Source organism: Chiloscyllium plagiosum, unplaced genomic scaffold (genome assembly GCF_037043375.1).
Source record: "Chiloscyllium plagiosum isolate Xiang-an unplaced genomic scaffold, Cpla_swu_hap1 HiC_scaffold_13, whole genome shotgun sequence".
Lineage (NCBI taxonomy): Eukaryota > Metazoa > Chordata > Chondrichthyes > Orectolobiformes > Hemiscylliidae > Chiloscyllium > Chiloscyllium plagiosum.
The window spans coordinates 64,055,819-64,073,859 of record NW_028270151.1 but is presented as its reverse complement, the minus strand read 5'-3'; the positions used below and the strand labels follow the sequence as shown (position 1 = coordinate 64,073,859).

Below are 18,041 nucleotides of genomic sequence, written 5' to 3'. Positions count from 1 at the left end.
GCCATTTCTGCCACCTATAATCAGACCCCACCACCAAAGGTATATTTCCCTCCCCACCCCTACCTGCATTCTGCAGACACCATTTATCTCCATGACTCCCTTGTTAGGTTCACACAGCACCATTTCTTGCCGCCACAAGAGGCATAAAGCCTGTGCTCACACCTCCCCCCTCACCTCCAAACAAGGACCCAAAGGACCTTTTCACATCTGGCAGAGATTTTCCTGCACATCCACCCACCTCATCTACCGTGTCCATTACTCTCAATGTGGTCTCCTCTACATTGGGGAGACAGAATGCTAACGTATGGAACATTTCAGGGAACATTTCTGGGACACATATACACCAAACAACCCCACCTCCCTGTGACCAACCACTTCAACGTCCCCTCCCACTCCCCCAAGGACATGCAAATCCTGGGCCTCCTCCACCACTAAATCCAAGCCATCCCACAACCGGAGGAAGAATGCCTCATCTTCCACTTTGGGACACTTCAATGACACAGCATTAACAGTGACTTCACGAGTTTCCAAATCTTCCCTCACCAACCTCATCCCAGATAGAGTCATAGAGTCATAGATATGTACAGTATGGAAACAGACCCTTCAGTCCAATTCATCAGATATCCCAGCCCAATCTAATCCCACTTGCCAACACTTGATCCATATCCCTCTAAATCCTTCCTATTCATACCCATGCCTTTTAAATGTTGTAATTGTACCAGCCTCCGCCACTTCCTCGGGCAGCTCATTCCATACATGCACCACCCTCTGTGTGAAAAAATTGCCCCTTAGTACCCTTTAAAAATTTTCCCCTTTCACCCTAAACCTACGCCCTCTAGTTCTAGATTCCCCCACCCCAGGGAAAAGACCTTGTCAATTTACCATATCCATACCCCACATGATTTTATAAACCTCTATAAGGTCATCCCTCAGATCCAACCATCCAACTCAGCACTGCCCTCTTGACCTGTCCTACCTGTCCGTCTTCTTTCTCACCTACCTGCTCCACCCTCTCCACTGACGTTTCACAATTATCCCCCACCTGCATCCACCTATTGCCTTCGCACCTACCTACCCCCAACCCACCCTCACCCCCCACCCCCTTATTTATCTCCCAGCCCTCTTCTCCCTTCACTTTGCTGATGAAAGGTTTATGCCCGAAATGCTGACTCTCCTGCTCCTTGGATGTTGCCTGACCTGCTGTGCTTTTCCACCGCTACCCCTTTTGACTCTGATTCTCCGACATCTGCCATTCTCACTTTCTCCTATATGACTGACATGACTGTCATTCAATCACACATAGACAGCCACTCTCTCACTCTACTTCAAAGAACAAGTGAGGTATCTCTGGTGTCCTGGCCAGTATTTGTCGCTTGGTCAGCATTGTGAAAAGCAAAATTATTTGATGGTTATCACATTGCTTTTGGAGGAAGCTTGCTTTGCACATATTGGCTGTTGATTTCCTTGTACTATAATAGTGACTGCTTTGAGAGCACTTCATTGGCAATAAATTGCTTTGGGACCCCCTAAGGTTGTGCAAAATGTTATATAAATCTAAGTCTTACTTTCTTTTTTGTTACCTGGGTCACTGGGTTTCACAGCTATAAATACAATTTTGATCTTATTGTGTTTCTCTAATGTTGGTTTTATATCAACACCTAAAATAGATTCAGTGAGATTCCCATACATAAGCCAGCTCACAACGCTTACACTATGAGAAATTTGGCCTAAGAATCTCTCCTCAGAACAAAGGATTCATTGGTATGGAGCCAGCACACAGACTCTAGCCTCCTGTAATCCATGTTAACACAGCTTTAATTTATATAAAAGCTTTAGATACAATGGAAGTGCCACTCCCTCCAGAAGATTCACATACCATAGTTTTTAAAGTTGTGTTCCTTATCCCTGCGAGTAAGTATATAAAGTAATGCACTTAACTCCCTGAGGATCATTTGTGATGGAGCAGCACATGCATTTTCTCTTCTTTAGTTAACAAAGAACTTTCAGATTGATTCAGTGAAATATATATTAAGCCACTATTTTAAATTAAAATAGCTTCTCACATTTTAGACTAGTTTAGTTTAACGCAGTGTATAAGGGAACAAAATCACAAAAACCATCCCAGATTTTCTGTTCTATATGGAACATCTACAGATGCAAAATGTAGGGCTGAATTATACCAAAATCAGCTGTCTGTTTTAGTGGGTTACATGGAGGGTTTCTCTCAGAGAGTCCGGATGAGATTTTTCATGCTATTTTGTGAAACTCACTTCATAAGTTATGCTGCATGCCTCTATGGTGCCCCCGTTATGCTATGCTTTCCCCTTGCCAGAGGCAGTACTCATCACTGCCAAGAAGCCTTAGAATTCCTGGTTTTGACATCAGTTTTAAAGCCCAGCCTTGCACTAGGTCCAGCATTAGTAGGCAGGAACTGCTCTTCAGGATATGCTGTTGGTCTTTAAGCTCTGGCTGAGAAGGCAATCTGTAAAAAGACGAGGAAAGCATTGATGTTGTGAGACTGAAGCAGGCACAAAGGGAGTGAGCACTTGGAGAATAAATGAGGAGCTCTAAGATGCACACTGGTCTAATCCATATGGTCCTGGCCCACCCCTGCTTACAAAGTGTTCTGGCAGCAGCATTACAGTGATACGTAATGATGCACACCAAAAATACAGCCTTGAATTATACCAATATTGTGAAGTGGATAACAGAGATGGCATGAGGGTGCAATGAGGCTGGTGTGTATATGATACAGATGTCCATAGAAGGGGATGTTCAGATGGTCACTGACCACGGAGCATGTCCTGAGATGTTGGTGACTGCTGTCCATACCCCAAACAGCAGCCAGAGAGATAAAAACAGAAGACATAGATTCAGAAATACATTATTCAGCCCATCGAGTTTCCTCTGCCATTCGATGAGATCACAGTCGATCTGACAATCCTCACCATAACTTGCCTGAATGTACAACTGACCATGGACAAGTCCCATGACAATGGTACTAGAACTCCCTGACCAACAGTGGCCCATCTTGATTGGACTGAAGACTGCAGCATGTATTCAAAAAGTGACCTCTTCTGACACAATGATTAGCTTGTTGGCAGAAGGCTGTGGGGTTTTGGAACCATCCCTGCGATAGGAGACTGTATATCACATTGTTTAGGATTTCATTTTACTGTTGTCACACGCAGTTCCTTGGATGGCAGAGAAGTTTATGTTCTCTGGTTAGACATTTTATTGTGTCTGTAGAATATTCTGCATTAAATGGAACTTTTGCTTCATAATGTTTCTTGAACCATTTTCTAGATTCTATATCTACTACTATTTTGACTGCATTTTCTAGAGTTAGATCCTCTTTTGATTGAAGAAATCCAATAATTTCTAAGAGACCAGTGACAATTCTGTTGAAAATTAGCTCTTTTTGTAACCTTCCATTCCTGCATGCTTCATTAATGTCCGTTTTTTTCATTCCTTTATGGGATGTGAGTGTCATTGCTTAGTCACCATATATTGCGCATTCCTCATTGCCTTTGAGAAGGTGCTGGTGAGTTGCCTTTTTCCTGTAGATCCACAATGCCGTGAGGCAGGGAATTTCAGGATTTTGATCCAGTGACACTGAAGGAATGATGATATATTTCCCAGTCAGGATGATAAGTGGCGTGGAGGGTTACTTGCAGCTGGTGGGTGTTCCCACGTAAATGCTGCAGTTGTCCTTCTAAATGGAAGTAATTGTGGTTTGGAAGGTGCTGCATAAGGATCATTGATGGATGCTGCAGTGTAACTTGTAGACTGTTCACACTAATGTTCACACTAGTGTTGGTAGTGGAGGGAGTTCGGTGTTTGTGAATGTGTGCAAATCAAAGGGGCTACTTTGTCAAGGATGGTGTCAAGCTTCTAAAGTATTGTTGGAGCTGCACCCATCCAGGCAAATAGGGAATATACCATCACACTCCTGACTTGTGCTTTGTACATGGTGGACAGGCTTTGGGGAATCAGGAAATGAGTTGCTCGTTGCAAGATTCCAACCTCTGACCTGCATTTCTAGCCAATGCATTTATGTGGTGAGTCCAGTTGAGTTTCTAATCAATGCTAATGCCCAGGATGTTGGTAGCAGAGTATTCATTGATGGAAATACCATTGAATATCAATGGGTGGTGTTTATAGAGCCATACAGCATGGAAACAGACCTTTTGGTTCAACTAGATCATGCCGAACATATTTCCAAACCAAACTAGTTCCACGTTTGGCCCACATCCGTCCACACCTTCCCTATTAATGGACTTATCCAAATATCTTTTAATTTTGTAATTGTACTTGCATCCATTACTTCTTCTGGCAGTTCATTCCACATATGAACCGCTTGCTGGACAAAAAAAAAGTTGCCATAAATGTCCTTTTCTCCACTCACCTTAAAAATATGCCTGCTACTTTTGAAGTACCACACTCAAGGGAAAAGGCTCTTGCTATTCACCTTATGATTTTATAAACCTCTGGAAGGTAATCCTTCAACCTCCTATACTTCCCTGAAAAAGTTCCAGCCTATCTTTATAGCTCAAATTTTCTATTCCTGGCAAGATTGTGATAAATCTTTTCTGAGCGCTCTCCAATTTAATAATATCCTTCCTGTAGCAGGGCAACAGGAACTTATTGGTGATAGTAAAAGCTTGGCCATTGTGTGGCATGAATGTTACTTGTCACTTGCCAGCCTAAACCTGAATATTGTTCCAATCTTGTTGCACTTGAACACAGACTGCTTCAGTATCTGAGGAGCTGTGAATGGTGCTGAACATTGTGCAAGCATAGGCGAGCATCCCCACTTCTGACCCTATGATGGAGGGAAGGTTATTGTCGAAGCTGCTGAAGATGGTTCAGCCTTGGACACTAACCTGAGGAACCCCTGCAGAGATGGCCTGGAGCTGAGATGTCTGATCTCCAGCTTGGGCTCCTTGGTGCCGCACTTGGTCGAATGCAACCTTGTGTTCAAGGGCTGTCACTTTCATCTCACCTGTGGAATTCAGCTTTTTTGTCCATGTTTGAACTAAGATTGTAATGAGGTCAGGAGCTGAGTGGCCCTGTGGAACCCAAACTGAGTGTCACTGAGCAAGTTATTGCTGAGCAGGTGCTAATTGATAGCACTGTTTATGACACCATCCATAACCGATGGGAGGTAATTGGCTGGATTGGATACGTCCTACATTTTGTATACAGAATGTACCTCGGCAATTTTCCACATTGTTGCGTAGATGCCAGTGTTGTAACTATGCTGGAACAACTTGGCTCCAGCAAGTTCTGGAGCATGAGCCTTCAGTACTATTACATGAATTTTCAAACCCATTTCTTGATATCACATGGACTGAATTAAATTGGCTGGCCTCTGTGATGCTAGGGATCTTTGGTGGAGGCCGAGTAGGTTATTCTTGGCACTTTTGGCTAAAGGTTGCTGCAAATCCTTCAGCCTTATCTTTTGCACAGATGTGCCTGACTACTTCTTCATTAACGATGGAGATATTTGAGGAGTCTCCTCCTGCAGTGACTCGCTTATTACCTGGGCAATTGTCAGTGTTATAACTGTACCAGAAAAGCTTGGCTAGGGGAGCAGTAAGTAGTGGAACACAAGTCTTTAGTAATATTGCCTATGTACAATCTACAGACTTTCTTGGAAGTTGATATCTATTATTGAAGCATGATCTCTTTGTCACAGTATCCAGTTTGTTCTTGTAATTAAATATTGATCAACTGCTGGTATTAGGTTGTCAAATGTAATATATTTCTCATTGATCTGTTACCTGTGTAAGGTATGCTCTGATGTTCTTTCCATGAAGTAAAGGATGTGCTAACCTGCTCTGTATGTTGGAACTCTAAGGAATTGGACTTTCCTCATCTGTAAATCAGCTGACCTATCAATTGAGTCTGATAGCTTCAATTTTTCAGTGTGTCAGTGAAGTTTGTGGCATTGTTTGATTGTTGATCAATGCTTGAAATTGTTGATTATTCTCTTGATTTTGAAGAATACTGTGAGGAGTTTGATCTCCTTGTTCTGCAACAATTTTTATGCTGTATTGTATTCTTGCTTAATTAAAGTTGTGAGTTTTTTATGTTGTTTTAGTACTAAAATTGAAAGCGTTTTTACATGCTGTTTTCAATGTAAAGTTTGCTTGTCCTTTACCAGTATGACATCTTCATAGCAATGAATGAAAATATTCCTTTTCCAAGGTGGCTGCAAAAATTCCCAAAGAAATGTGGATAGAACTTTCTCAAAATGGCTTCACTCGTTAGATTCAAAGTTTTCTTGATTGTATCAAAAGTTGCTTTCATGACATCATTTACTTATTTTGATTTGTATTTCTGTGTCCAAGATATTTTTTGCTCCATATTCAAATTGGTGCTTCACTTTTTCATATTTTAATGAATAAGATTGATAAAGCATCTTAGTTGCCAAATAAAACCTACATTTGCTATTCAAACCATACAAATAATGAAGGTTTCATGAACTTTACAGGTACTGCTTTAATACTTTGATTTTACTTTTGATTTTTTTTTTGGCCTGTACCTGAAGAGTAATGTGTTGCTTTTTTCTGTGGGGTTGAGTAAATAGTTCATAAATTTGCTCACTCACTGTTAGATGTCTTAGTTGCGCTCTTCAACTTAATTGCTCTAGTGAAAATAAAATGTTTTTGCTGTTTCCGGTAAGAGATCAAATGTGCTCTGGGCTCCAAAAATTGGGCTCTTTTTACAGGTACTCAATATGGATTATTCCCCCAGCTATTAGTAAACTATTATTGTTCTCCTTGCTTTTAAAGACCTGTTTCCTTTATTATTGGCTGATAAAGACTTTTTTCAGACTTAATGTTCTGGTGGGTGTAATGGAGAAGTTTCACTTCAAAGATGTTTTTTTTTCCACAGCATCTGTTTAACTCTGTGGTTATTCTAGCTTTTAGCTCATCTTAAACTTTTGAAAATTTGTTTTGTAAATTCTTCTCCAGATCATCTCACATCTGTTTCTTGATCCTCACTGCTGCCCCAAAACATACATTGCAGTTGCCACTGTCTTTTATTGCGTGCTTTGATGCCACACTGAGTTTGAGATGGTCGCAGTCTGATAGAGGGGAAGATAAAGTCAAGAACAGTCTTCAGGCTTAAACACATCAAAGTAACTCGATTTATTATACATAAATACTAGATATTACTATACATGGTAACTGTAGTATGTCAGCTCTGACCTTAGAATTAAGTTAAATAAGGACTATCTTCTTCGTGTACTTATATTCATGTGCACTCAAGACTCTCCCTCCTACCCCTGTCCACACCATGGTACCTATACTTACTGCAATTCTATGAAAGCATCAGAAGGTTGTTTCTCTCTCCTGAAGCTCATACACAAGTGATTCTATATCCTTTTTACTATATGATTATTGGAATTATACACAGCACTCCAAGTGTGATCTAACTAATAAAGAAGCAATTGAATCACTGTATAAAAGAACCATGGTGTGTCTTTTGCTTTTGTTATGGCTTTTTTGTTCTGCATCACAACTTTAAGTGATTTGTGCATTTGTATTTCCAGATTTTTCTGCTGCACTATCGATGTAATTTTTTTATTTCCCAAGTAATGCATGCTTTTCTGAAAAAATGAAATACCTCACATTTGATTATGTTAATGGTGAATTACACACTTTTTGGTGAAAAATGTAAAAAAAATTGTGAAAAGATACAAGTGACAATCACTTATACAAGTGACAATCATTTGCTATTCTGTTCTATTCTATGCTAATCCCCAACAAAAGATATGCAGCTGCTCTGTGGGATGGAAGAAACACAGCTGCATAATCTCTAATATAGTGCCATCCATACTTTAGAGTTAAACCTCCTCCATTTTAGTATAGGGCTTTGATCCTTGTCAAGTCCCACTGAAATTGAACAATAAAATCTAATGGAAATTCACCAAACTGAAACATTAATTCTGTTTTGCTCACCGTTAATGCCATCTGACCTGCTGATTATTCCCAGCATTTTCTGTTTTTGTTTCAGATTTCCCACATCCAAGGTATTCTGCTTTGCTAACTTACGTTTAGTTGAGCAATTCTGGACAAAATAAGTATCAACAGTCAGTAATAAGTAAACTAACTGAAAGAATGTTCGTACTATTCATTTTGACTGATATGCGAATAACATAACACAATGGCATTAAGATATTTATTTGCGTTCTTCAGAAATTTGGATATTTTATTTAAGCTTTTGTTGGAATAGTTCTTTTCATAGAAACAGAAATTGTTAGTACAGGCAAAGATATAAATGACTATATAAGTGGGTGCTTGGTCATTTTTCCAGATGGTGTTTATTTGGACATCATGGGTACAAGATAAATGAACCTGAATTAAGTGGGTATCAAGAGAGGTGAAAATAATTTAGACTGAAAGGTCTGGAAGAATGGTGCTTTTCTGCAGATTGCCCTAGAGCTGACTGATCTGGCCTACACAATACTTGAAGGGTTTAACCCACTCATATGTAAATAGCCCCAGTACTTCCCCAGCCGGTGTTAATTTAGGTTCTGTGTATAAAATATGTACGTGCAACATCAATTAGAGAGAGAGAAAAAAGAAAGCTTAGGTGTTGAAGGTAAAATCTAGTAAACAAATCTACAAAATAGTTTGAGCAAATTTCAATCTGTTAGCCTTTGAAACAGTCAATGAAACTCAGCTGCAGACTGAGGCTTTTTGTTGGCTTTTATAAATATAAATATCTGGAATGCTTGCTAATTTAGTTGTAACAGTTGTTTGAACAAAGTATGGGGATTTCAGAGGAAGTGACCTCTATGTAATGCCTGGTTTCACTCTGCAGTAATCATCACAAACTGTTGGAAACAATAATTGGAAAAGGACTTAAAAAGAAAAGTTACAAGTGCTGGAAATTTGAAATAAAACAATCAACAACACAAATTCTTTTGCCGTGAATTGGCTCAGTTTGTACAAAAATAAAATTAAGAAAGAGAATGTGGTCAGAAAGTGGAAAGGTAGTCCTTTTCACAATGGGGCTCAGTGAATTTTCTTATCTTAATATTGTAGTAATACTGTTGTGAAATTTGTAGATGACACAAGAAAGGCAGACTGTGAGAGGGATACAGTTTACAGAAAGATACTGATATGTTAACTAAGTGGGCAAAAAGTTGGCAAATGGAGTATGCTATGGGAAAATGTGAAGTTGCTCATTTTGGAACAGAGAACAAAAGAATATAATATTATTTAAAAGGAGAAAAACTACAATGCAAAAGGAATTGGAGTTACTTGTACATGAATCTCAGAAAGCTAGCACATTGGTGCTGGGGGTAATCAGGAAGGCTAATGAATATTAGCCTTTATTTCAAGGGATTTGAAGGAGAAGAGTAGGAAAATCTTACTGCAACTGTATAAAGTGCTGATGAGACCCTTTCTGGAGTATCGTGAGCAGTTTTAGTCCTTTTATTTAAGGAAAGACTTAATTTCACTGGAGGCAATTCAGAGAAGGTTCACTCAGTTGATCCCCAATATAGAGGGATTGTCTAATAAGCAAAGGCTGAACAGTTTGGGGCTCTTCTCACTGGAATTTAGAAGAATTAAAGGTGATCTCATTGAAACATGTAAGATTTTTAACGGGTATGACAGGGTACATGTTAAGTGGACGTTTCCCCTCAAGAGATAACCTAGGACCAGAGGGCATAGTCTTAGATTAAGAGGCACCAATTTAAGGATGAGGAGGAGTTTCTTCTTTCAGAGGATGCACATCTTTGGAAACCTTTACCATGGAGAGCTGTGGGGGTAGTGTCCTTGTGCATACTTCAGGCTCAGATAGATAGATTTTTGATCAGTAAGGGGATCAAGGGTTACAGGAAAAATGCAGGGAAGTGGATGTGAGGAAGGTTGGATCAGCCACCATCCTGTTGAATGGTGGAGCAGGCTTGATGGCCGAGTGGCCTGCTCCTGTTCCTATTTCTTATGATTTTGAATAGACATTTAGACCAAGTTGTTGTTTGTTCATTCCCAGCCTGTGTTGCGTTGGTACTGTCTGTAAGGTTAGTGATAGGAACACTGTAATCAGAGGTAGAATTACTCTCCCACTAGCATGCTGTTTCTCTAGTATTTTTGCAAGAAAGGTGTTAATAACATAAAGCCATAAAACCATTTACAGGAGCCCTCAAGAAATCTTCCAATTTTACATATAGCTCAGCAGCATCTGATTAAAATTGTCAGCAGCAACCGCACATGTGTGAAGTTTACATATAAACCTATGTAGAAGGAGCAGAAGGCATATTGCTCCTCAAGCTTGCTTTGCCATTCAACAAGATCATGGCTTTGTTGGTTATAAGGTCAAACCACCATTCCCACCACTTCATAATAACCTTCTATCCCCTTGATCTATTTGTCTCCTGGGCAAACATTAGTTTTTAAACTGTGTATCCTAGTTCTAGATTCTCCCATAACAGGAAGCATCCTCTCTATGGCTACCTGTCAAAATCCTCCAACACCTTATATATTTGAAGCAAGTCACCTCTTACTCTTCCAAACTCCAGTGGTTACAAGCCTAGCCTGTGCAAACTTTCCTCATAAACCAGAACCCCAGCCCATTCCAGGTATTTGTCTGGTAAACTTATCTAACCTGCAAATTCATTTACATTCTTTCTTTAATAAGGGGATCAGTGTAGTGTGCAGAACTTCAGATGTGGTCTCATCAGTGCCCTGAATGATGAAACATTACTTACCCACTTTTTGCATTCAATTCTCCTTGTGATAAATGGTAAACTTCTATCAGCTTTCTTAATTACTTGCCATATTTGCATACTAACTCTATTTTTTTAAAGAATCTCTACCATGTGGAAACAGGCCCTTCAGCCCAACAAGTACACACCAATCCTCCGAAGATTAACCCATCCAGACCCATTCCCCTATATTTAACCCCTAACTAATGCACCCAACCCACACACCCCTCTTTGGACAATTTAGCATGGCCAATTCACCTGACCTGCACATCTTTGGATTGTGGGAGTAAACCAGAGCACCCGGAGGAAACCCACGCAGACACGGGGAGAATGGGCACACTCCACACAGACAGTAACCTGAGACTGGAATCAAACCTGGGTTCCTGGTGCTGTAAGGCAGCAGTGCTAACCAGTCAGCACTGTGCCATCCTTTGTGATTGATGCATGAGGTCACCTGGATTCCACTGTAGCTTCAAGTTCTGCAAAATCTCTCCATTTAGATAATATGCTTCTTTTTTATTCTTTTTGTCAATGTGGACAATTTCACATTTATACTTCATTTGGCGCATTTTTGTTACACACGTAACCTATCAATATCTTTTCAGAACCTCCTTAGGTGTTTTTCACAAATTACCTTAAAACCTATTGGACCAAAGAACAATCATGCTAAAACTGAAACTTAACCCTGTTTCTCTCTCACAACAGATGTTGCCAACCAGCTGAGTGTCTCCAACTGTTTTTGCTTGTATTAGGGATAACTGTAATTCTGTCTTCAAAGAATTCCAACCCATTCCTTATGAGAAAAGATTGGCATCTAACGTAATGGGGAACCTAAAAGTATTTTATATATTGGTAAATGGTAAAACAATAACAAGAAGATGGGTGGCATGGCTTACACTCCAAGGAGGGGACTGATGCATGTAGGCCAAGAGGATGGCTGAGCAGAACTTTAATGTAGATGAGATACAAACTAAGTACCTTGCATCTGGATTTAGCAAGGAGCATAATTATTGTGAAAGAGAAGGTATATGAGACATTACATGTGCTAAAAGACAATTAAATGGAGGTCTTAGAAAGGTTGTCTAAACTTAAGGTTGATTAGTCACCAGAGTGTTGGCTGTACTTAATGTCGATTAGTCACCAGCATGCAATGACATTGACTGAAGTAAGATAGGAAATTGCAGAACCATTGGTCACAATTTTCAAATCCCCTTTAGACTTAAATATTGTCCCACTGGACTGGAGAATTTGAAATGTTACATTCTTGGTTAAAAAAAAGGTTGTAAAGATAATCCCAGTGATGACAGGCTACGTAGCAAGAAAGCATTTAGAAACTGCAATCCAGGAAAAGATTAACATGTGGTTGAACACATATGGTTTCAAAAAGTTGTTCAAGGAAAATGGCATTGAACTAACTAGGTTGGGCCTTTCGATCAGGTAACAAAAAGGGTTGAGGAGAGTAAGGTCGTTAGTCGCTGTGATGTTGCAAAAATGTGTTTGAATAAAGTACCACATTGCTAGAAAAATTTATCAAATATCAGGGATGGTAATAGCATGCAAGTTAGTTAAGAGATACAGAACAGAGTGTGGCAGTGAATATTTGCTTTTCAAACTTGATAAATGTATACAGCAGGCTTCCCAGGAACTGGTACTATGAAAACTGCTTTTCTTGATCTATATTAATGATCTAGACTTGTGTGTATAGGGGATAATTAACAAATTGGCAGATAATACAAAATGTGGAAGTATTGTAAACTGTGAAGAGGACAGTAATACACCTCAGAAGGACATGCTTTGGAATGGGTGAACACATCACAGACTTAATCAAAAATTTAGTGTCATAAAGGTTTACAACACAGAAAAGACCAATTGGCCAATCAAGTCTGCACTGGTCAAAAACAATCACTGCAACATTCTAATCCCATTTTCCAGTATTTAGCTCATAGCCTCGTATTGTTTGGCCTCACAAGAGCACATCTATGTACTTTTTAAAAGTTATGAAGGTTTCTCCCTCTGCTACTCTTAAAGACAGTGAGTTCTACCTCTGGGTGAAAACATTTTTCCTCACATCCCCTCCAAACCTCTTGAAATACTCAATATAACAGCAAGAAAATGTTGTTAAGGGGATCTGTTATGTCACAGACACAGAATTGCGAAGTGCGTGATACAAAATCCTGTACACCATACCATACATATACTCGAATATATAACAACTGTTCTAACCAAATATCACATCACCCTCAAGTCCAATTTTGGAAGTTTCTCTCTGGGGCGTGACATAGCGGATTGTTTTTCACTTTCATATTTTTTCTACCAGATGCCCATACTGCAGCAACTTGACAGCTACTGTACAATATCCAACAGAGGTTATCCTACAGAAAATGTCAACAATGCTCTTCTTTTTTTTGTATTGTCCATCTTTTAAAATCCCATTTTAAGCTCAAGCACAGTCCACAATACCGCAGACTATTGCTGTTTCCAGTTCAAACCCAGGTTATTGTGTTTTCAACCATGACTGTGTTAAGCTCTACTTCTCCCAATTTTTTAAATAAGAAATGGGTGGTATGGTGGCTCAGTGGTTAGCACTGATGCCTTACATCGCCAGGGATCCAGGTTCAATTCCTATCTCTGGTGCCTGTCTGTGTGGAGTTTGCACATTCTCCCTGTATCTGCATGGGTTTCCTCTGGGTGCTCCAGTTTCCTCGCACAATCCAAAGATGTGCAGGTCGGGTGAATTGGTCATGCTAAATTGCTAAATAGTGTTAGGTGCATTGGTCAGGTGTAAATATAGCATAGGGGAATGGGTCTGGGTAGGTTACTCTTCGGAGGGTAGGTGTGGACTTGTTGGGCCAAATGGCCTGTTTCTGTACTGTAGGGAATCTAATCTTAAAAAGCAAAAGATGTTGAAAATTATCATGAGCTTAAGTGATATCTGTAAAGAGAAGTTGATTTTTTAGATCAATGATTATCCTTCATCAGAATATTCGTTTTCCACCACGGCTGTTCATTTCTAAAGTCAACAAGTCAAAGACAGAGATGTTCATTCAGAATTTCTGTAAGTTTTATGTTATTCTCATGTGGGATATGGATAGCACTGGCAAGGCCAACATCTGTTGTCCATTCCCAATTCTCCTTGTATGTATTGATTTGTTTGGCCATTTCCAAGGTCAGCTAAGAGTCGATCATATTGCTGTGAATCTGAATCAGGCTAGACCAAGCAAGGGAAGCAAGTTTCTTTCCATAGGATCCAGCTGGGCTTTTACATTAATTGACAATGTGTAGAGAAATCAGGTTGAGTGACTCTTCCTCAGAAGAGACCCTTCCTCACTCAACCTATGAAGTTAACTCCGATTTCTCTCCACAGATGCTACCAGATCTGCTGAGCTTTTCCAGCAATTTCTGTTTTTGTTTTTGATTTACAGCATCCGCAGGTTTTGACAATGGTTAGATAGTTGCCATTAGACTAAAGTTTAGTTCTAGAACTTCTTAATCAAATTCAAATGTCATCCCTTCAAATCCATGTCCCTAGAACATTAGCCTGCGGTTCTAGATTATTAGTCCAATGACATTGCCATGATAGCATTGCGTACCCTTAATAATAAACATGTTAATGATGCATGCTGTTATTAATGTACAGCAGAGTCATTGGAACGGCATGATGTACAACTACCCTTCCAAATAACACACCATCCGTTGTTTGAAATCTATCACTGCTCCTTCACAGTAGCGAGGTCAAAATCTGGAAGCCCTTTCCTAACATCAATATGAACAATTCTAAACCACTGAACTGCAACAATTCAAGAAACCAGCTCAGTACCCATCTACTCAAGGACAATGAGGGATGAGCAATAAATGCTGAACTTGTCAGTGATGCCTATATCTAATTGGCAAATAAAAAAAGAAAATTAGTCAGCAAGTTCAGCATAGAGTTAAACTAGTGGTGTGAATCTTTAGAATTTGCTGGTCGATTCTGATGTACTGTCACGTGCTTTACGTGAATAGTTTCTTACTCTTGGATCATGACACCACCCTTCCCCTTATATGTCCCTCCTTTATTTTTAAGAACTTGCTGATTTTACACATTAATTGCCCATTGAACTTACCACAGAGTTTAACAAGCAAAGATGGTTTGTGCCATTTCAGAAGTAGGCTTATATCCTTTCCATAGTCTAGAAGAATGATGATACCAACATTAATGACTGTATAGGTAGAGTTCCTTCAATTATCAACTGTAAATTTGAAGAGGATCTATGCAGTAATAGCCTGGCAAACAATTAAACACAATAACAAATTGACGAATCTGCTGCCATACTTTTTGATTTCTTTGAGGAAGTGACAATTCAAATGAACTGTGGAAAGTACATACTGTACTTGCAAAAGGCTTTTGATAAGGTTCCGCACAAATGACTATTAATTAAACACAAAGCCTTGGGAATTTGGGATAAACGTTGGCATCGATAAGAAACTGGCTTGAATTGTAGGAAATAACAAATATTTGTTAGAGGAGTTACATTGAAGTGAGAGGAAGTATGAGTGATACTGCTCCTAATTTACATAAATGAATGGGATTCTGAAACAAAATGTGGTTAGATTTTCAGATAACACCAGCAAGGAGGGTCAGTGAAACTAATAGCAGGATTTCAAAACTTATTGAATGAGTCAGTCAAACTACCCCTTATGGAGAAGCTGAAAATGACTTTAGGTAGAGCAGTTAGTTTCTTAGTTTTTATTTAAAAAGAATAATTAAAAGCCATCCCAAACACATCTTTTATTGTTCTCACTTACCTAATTTTTGGAGACTCTGGCAGCCTGCAAATTAATGCAAATAGTGGAAAATTTGCATTGGTTATTAATTTATTCTGAGGGACATTTTCTAGGCCTGGAAACATTCTAAACTCATGTTTTTAAATCATAAAAGGATTGCAGAAACTCAAATTGTGTTGAACATAATTTGTTCTTCAGATTCTGCAACTGTTATTCTGTTGTGCGAATATTAGGAACTTTCTGTGACCGTAACCTTAGTAGACTCTGATGCGTTAAAATCTGATATTGTTGATACTGAATCTTAATTCTGAAGCAATCTGAAAAGTAAGCTCTTATACTCAAATATTTCCTTTGCAGTTGTTGGAAGAAGGATATATTGAATGAATGAATGATTTTTGAATGAATGGTTTTATTGTCACCTGTATTTTACAGAAAAATATAGTAAGAAAATTCTACTGTTGCCATGACTCCAGTGTCAGTTTAAGAATAATTTTAAAAAGATGTAGCTTAAAGTGAGACCATAACCTTTGCACCACCAGTACTGGTTCCAACCAACATCAAAGTCGCCACACCTCAGACACCATTTTTCACCATAGGGCCTACCTTGTGAATACCACCTCTGCTGATATAGCTGGATCCCATACCCAATCTTTTGCCAGCCACATCCTCGCTGCTGTCCGCCAGAATCCTGCTCCAAGTTCACCAGCCTCCTCAAAGTTGTTTACCAGAGTCCTGTGCCAAGTTCACTAGCCTCCTCGACGTTGTTTACCAGAGTCCAGCACTAAGTTCACCAGCTTACTCGATGCTGTCCACCAGAGTCCAGCACTAAGTTCACTAGCTTACTCGATGCTGTCCACCAGAGTCCAACTCCAAGTTCACCAGCCTCCTCGATGTTGTCTACCAGAGTCGAACTGCAGGTTCACCAGCCTCCTCGATATTGTTTACCAGAGTCCACCTCCAAGTTCACCAGCCTCCTCAGTTGCTTACCAGAGTCCAGCTCTGAGTTTACCAGCCTCTGCCACACACTAGACCCCAATGAAGCCATTTTTCTACCGCCGTCCGCCTTCCTCGTCGATACAGTCACTGCTGATGTCACCACAACCGAGCTCTCCCCAGAAGGTAAGTAGAAACAAGAACTGGTGCAGGGTGGTCAGCCCATCCAAACTGGAACAGTTAAGGTCCAAGCCACTGTCCAGAAGCTTCTTCACTTCGTCTGTGTTTCTGCTCCAGCAAGCAGCCAGGAAGATGGCGTCATCGCCAAACTTGACCTGGGTTTTCTTCTTCTTGAGGACAGGCAGCTTGAACTCAATATCTGAGCCAAGCTAGTGCGTCCGCTGCCCGTTCCAGCTCTGCTTGGTGTCTGCCATGTTCTGTCTGACTGTGGGTTTGGCCTTCTCCTACTCCTGCTCAATCTCCCATTACCCTGTGAGACAATTGTCAATAGATTTTCCTGTTTCTGCACTTGACGTTATAGGTGCAACAATGACAAAGTAATAGTTCAAAGAGCATCTCAAGCACTAGGCCAGCAAAACTGTCCATCTATTTAAACTGGACAGAGTTTTCTCTTCCTCAAAATTTCCTATATTCGTTCCCTCCAAGAAATTCAATAATCGTGAATTAAGTGCAAGGGTCTTGTCTTTTTATTTTGGATGTTTTAAAAAAAACTGAAATAAGAAAGAGCTCTTTTAATCCCTGTATTTGAAAGGGTGACTGAAGTTTTGAAAAGCAAGTAACTTGACACTTATTGCAGGCATCGTATAAACAACTATTGAAACAAGCCATGACTGCAGGTTGGGTTACAAATTATTTGGAGCCAAAGCTATGCTTTGATGTAGTTTTTGCTGGCATCAAAAAATTGATTGGTCAAGTGACCAGGTAGCAATGGCAGAGATGTTGTTGCCTGCCATCAACTCGATGTTTGGTTCTCAGATAACTGAACAGCTTGGAGCTGAGAACAGGTTACAGAGTGGGAGAAGTGTTCAGCTCTTTCCCAGCTCAGGACAGGTCTGTCCCTCTCTTCTCTGTGGTCAAAACCTATTACAAACTTGAAGGAAACCAGTTTATCTTTTTTGCAAAAATAAGCTGTGAATTTAATGCAATGGTCAGATAACACACTTTTAACCAGATGCCTTACTGAAACCTGCATAGACTGTGTTCTCTGATTTCAATAAAACTATTTAGTGATAAATAACCCAACAGAATGGGACAGAACATACAGAGAACATTTTCATTTGCACAGCTCTGAGAAATATGCGTCGTGAGAGGCCCTCCAGCAATAAGTGCAGTACACTGATTTGAAATCAGGACTGAATCAATTATTCTGGCGCTCTGTGTTTGTAATCCCACAGCACAGAAGAAGGCCACTTGTCTCTAACATCAGCTCCAACTTGTCGAATCTTTACACACACCCTATATGTATCTGTACCTGGTTCTCTTAGGCCTGGTTTCAGATACTGACCAGGGTGGCATGAAGAAAGATAGATGAAAGTACTTTATTTATATAGCGCTAACATAAATCACAAGGTGTTCTAAAGTGTTTCAGAGTCAA

At 39.8% G+C, this 18,041-nt stretch overlaps 2 long non-coding RNA genes across 2 annotated transcripts in view; both read right to left on the bottom strand.

Moving 5' to 3' along the window:
• The window catches only part of LOC148148328 (uncharacterized), a 120,368-nt gene that overhangs the window by 18,315 nt on the left and 84,012 nt on the right, over positions 1-18,041 (bottom strand). The gene's annotated exons all lie outside the window — the stretch shown is intronic.
• LOC148148329 (uncharacterized) lies at positions 2,036-14,934 on the bottom strand. Its single transcript, XR_015759039.1, has 3 exons — positions 14,833-14,934; positions 7,974-8,082; positions 2,036-2,482 (listed from the first exon to the last, which is right to left on the bottom strand). It is a non-coding gene; the product is annotated as an uncharacterized LOC148148329 (long non-coding RNA).